The sequence below is a fragment of the Sparus aurata genome, chromosome 16, assembly GCF_900880675.1.
Source record: "Sparus aurata chromosome 16, fSpaAur1.1, whole genome shotgun sequence".
Classification (NCBI taxonomy): Eukaryota; Metazoa; Chordata; class Actinopteri; order Spariformes; family Sparidae; genus Sparus; species Sparus aurata.
Genome location: NC_044202.1, coordinates 13,468,761 through 13,472,489, shown reverse-complemented (window position 1 = coordinate 13,472,489; position 3,729 = coordinate 13,468,761).

Genomic DNA, 3,729 nt, shown 5'->3' with positions numbered 1-3,729 from the left:
TTTTTTAGGGTAATGGAAAATTAAGCTTCGGCCAATGTCACTAAAGTGTTTTCCTTTTTCAAATGGAACGTCATACTGATATTGTCACAGAGAAGTTAGGAAGCGCCGGTCAAACCTCTCTCTCTATCCGCTGCTTGTGCTTTAACTTAATATAATGCATGAGCCGGTGTCACTGTCCGCCTGCTTTATCCACCCCGGTGGTCCTCATTTATCTGTCCCCTACGGGCACAGCGCCATCTGGGATTGGTTGTCTCCGCCATCTCCATGGCAGCAACACTTCAGGACCAGGAGTAAAACAACAAACATACACATTGTCCTGAGTAACGAAATTTCCATGTTCCAGCAAGTGCACAGTAGCCACGAAGCAACAAGGAGCTCAGCCGTGTTCCTTTTTTCTGAGGGGATGTGAGTTAACTGATGACAATAAATGTGCAGTGTTGCCAAATTCCCATCAGTTGGCTGTATTATTTATTATTGCAAGTTATTAACTTTCCCTCAGTCTTTGACCTCCGCCCACCCTCTCCGCGCTCCGCTCCCATTCTCTTGTTCCTTGTTCTACAAGCTATAGCTATTTGAGTAAATGTATTTCTCTACACATAAATAAATCTGCGTGCACAATTTTGCTTGGCTGCGGTTGTGTAAACACTGGCGCACAGATGAACTTCACCTAACACTTGCTCAGGCCACGGCCTACTTCTGTACTTTTCCTCTCTGGGCTCCTCTTCTGACAGTCGAGTTTGACCAGCATACCTCAAAGTCAATGCATTTATAAGCGAGTCTCTGTGGGTTAGAATCATTTGAGAAGGGTGAGAGATTCCAGCTTTCTCACACTGCTGTGTTGTTAATTTTTTAAAGCTAAGGCCTTGTGCAATCTTTATCATCTGGCCCACCAATCCTTTTCATCAGCATGTAAGCATGTATTCACGTATGAGACGAATTGTTTGACGTTTTGGGAAACAAATTTTTATTTTTTACACTCACACATAAGCAGGAATGACACCGTTGACCCTTACATCATCAGTAAAGGGGCACTATCACCATTGAAGCCACTTGGTAACAAACTCTTGTTGTTTTCAAGCAAACAGTTGCTTCCCTTACTGATAGTCACTTGTAGGAGATGATTTTCACAGGATTACATGATCATGTCATCTTGTTGAGTCTCAAATTTCCCAGAATCTCTATCTATTATTTTAATGAGAGTGATAAAGGTGTAGTATATGATTATGTTGTCATTCTGGGCTGCAGCAAGCTTTAGAACGTGTGCGTAATGCCGGTTCATCTGCAGCGGTAGAAATGTTTATTTGAGCTTAGCGTTGCGTTTAATGCCATGTTTACGGCACTTGTACAAGCGTTACAGGGCCGACCGTCAGCTCGCCCAGGTCTCCTTTATGAATGCGGCCGATGTGTGTGTTTTCTGAGGAAACCTTTTAAAAGCCTTACACATAGCCCCAGAGGGAGGATAAACTAATTTGAGGTTTTAAAAAAACACTCTGTGCCCTGAAAAAATAAACGGCAGCACTCATGGGCGATTGCCGTCCAGTAAATCTCGCTGCCTGATTGAGTTCATGTTTACTCAAGTGTCTCCCACTTCTAGGAATAAATCTAATCTGGCTGCCAATCGATCTCAGCGCGGCATTTACTATTAAAAGGGATATTCCATTAGCCTCGGCCTCCTTTATCTCTTTTACTAACATGTCAGAGGCCTAGAAAAAAAAAAGGACGCATGTTTACAGTGCGATCTGAGCGTTGCTGCAGTACACCTGCTGGTGCTCAAAGAAGTGAACATTATATTTACGTTAAACATAATTGTGGGGTTATATTTTGAAGAGAATGTTTGAACATGAGAGAGATGTTAGAAACATCTAATTTATCTGTTTTAAAGGCCCAGGCTGAACCACCACCTACAGCGTCAACCCATGAACTTGTGAATGTGCTCCACATGTGGGACCTCTTAATGGAGTTTAGAGTATCACCACAGGCCTGAGTTATAACCTTCTCTCTGACTGCAGGACCTCTTACGCGTAGTTTGCGCCGCTCGCTCTTCAATTATAAAGCTAACGGCTTTTACAACTGGCAGTGACACAAGCTGTGATAACTCACCCTCAGTGCTGTTTCTTCTTCTCTATATTACAGACCGCAGGCTCTTGTCCCAGCAGCTTGTGGAGGTGATGAAATTTTATCTTAGACAAACACTCGGTTTCCTTTCAGAGTGTTGCTGCTGCTGTGCTCAGTTAGTTGGGGGTGCACAGCCTCACGGACAGCTGGAGAGCTCCTTAGACCAGATCTGTCCGGCTGCAGATGTTTGCAGTCTGTATGTCATAATTACACGAAAGAAATACACATGACTTGAAAGGTGTTTGGCCAACTGAATGTAAAGGGGAAAATAAATGTTTGGAGCAAGTCATGGCGCCATCTATTGTAGAAATAGTTAGATTTTTTGGCAAATCCACTACTTCACATTCTTGCTGAAAGTGAGATGAGAGAATTGATACCAATGTCCTACGCCAAGTTCATGTGGGGCTTGAGCCAGCAGGCGGTTAGCTTAAAGAATGAAAATAGGGAAAAGCATCCAGCCCGTCGCTATTCTAAGTTCCAGCATCAGCCTATCACTACCTCAAAAGCTCACAAACGGACCTTTGTTGTTATCGCAAACAGAAAATTGATATGTTGGGATTTGGTATTAGAGGGAGTGTGCTATAACAATGTCTCGATGATACAGTTTACCCATCAGGCCACCACTTTCGTCATCACTATAAATCCCATACGAAGGCCAAATCTGTAGGCAAGGGACATGATTTTAGTACTGAAAGTATTCTGGTTTCCATTTGTACAAGTATTAATGATCAGTCACATTCGATCACGCTGATAGGTAGCCAATCAATCCTCTTGAGGAAAGAAAGCAAAGATGCGTCTAACCCAAAATTTCAGAGTTGCATCAGAGCACAGAAGTGTGTCAACTCTTTCCGTTCTTCCAATTGTCAGCTTTTGTTCAGCAGTGATTGAATGCCGTATGGTTTTGCTATAATTGCTCCTCAAATTAAACAGAATAAACTGAGCCGTAATTTCTTGGGACATCGAGAATTAAACCCTCAGTTACCCTGTGGTCACCCCAGTCAGCTGACATCGTGATGTCCAAGACACAGCTGCATTAAGTTAAATACTATCCGGAGATTTCTGCAAGGACTGATTCATGAAACCTCCCCGACTAAAATAACTTCCAATTGTCTGTTAACACGTTGACCGGCTTCCTACAGAATGAAACAATGCAGACACATGAGCAGACTGGGCATGAAAACAGGATGACACCTGACGACCTTGGAATAGTTATATGTCTGAGACAAAAATATGTCAATGAAACATGGAAGTGTAAACAGGATCTGACATGTTCGAAATGAATGAACTTGTTGTGATATAATGCTAATCACCTTAGGCAGCAGTAAGCAGCTTTTTTACTCATGGCTGGAGCACTTCCTATTTTCCTGTTGTTTTTAAGTATAGTTTGTTTCCCATTAAAACAGTTGGTGCAGGGGGAAAAGATTCACGGTTTGTCACATCTAATTAATGGCAGGAAGAAAGGGTCTGGGTGTTAAATATTGTCGTATCCTGTTTGGGTCTGCTGTCCAGGTGGCCTAACGTGTAAAGTCATATTACATCATCCCTCGCAGTCCTCCTGTTCAGGTTGTCCTCTCCTTTTTGTGCTTACTTGGTGCTTAAAATATGTCTGCAGCA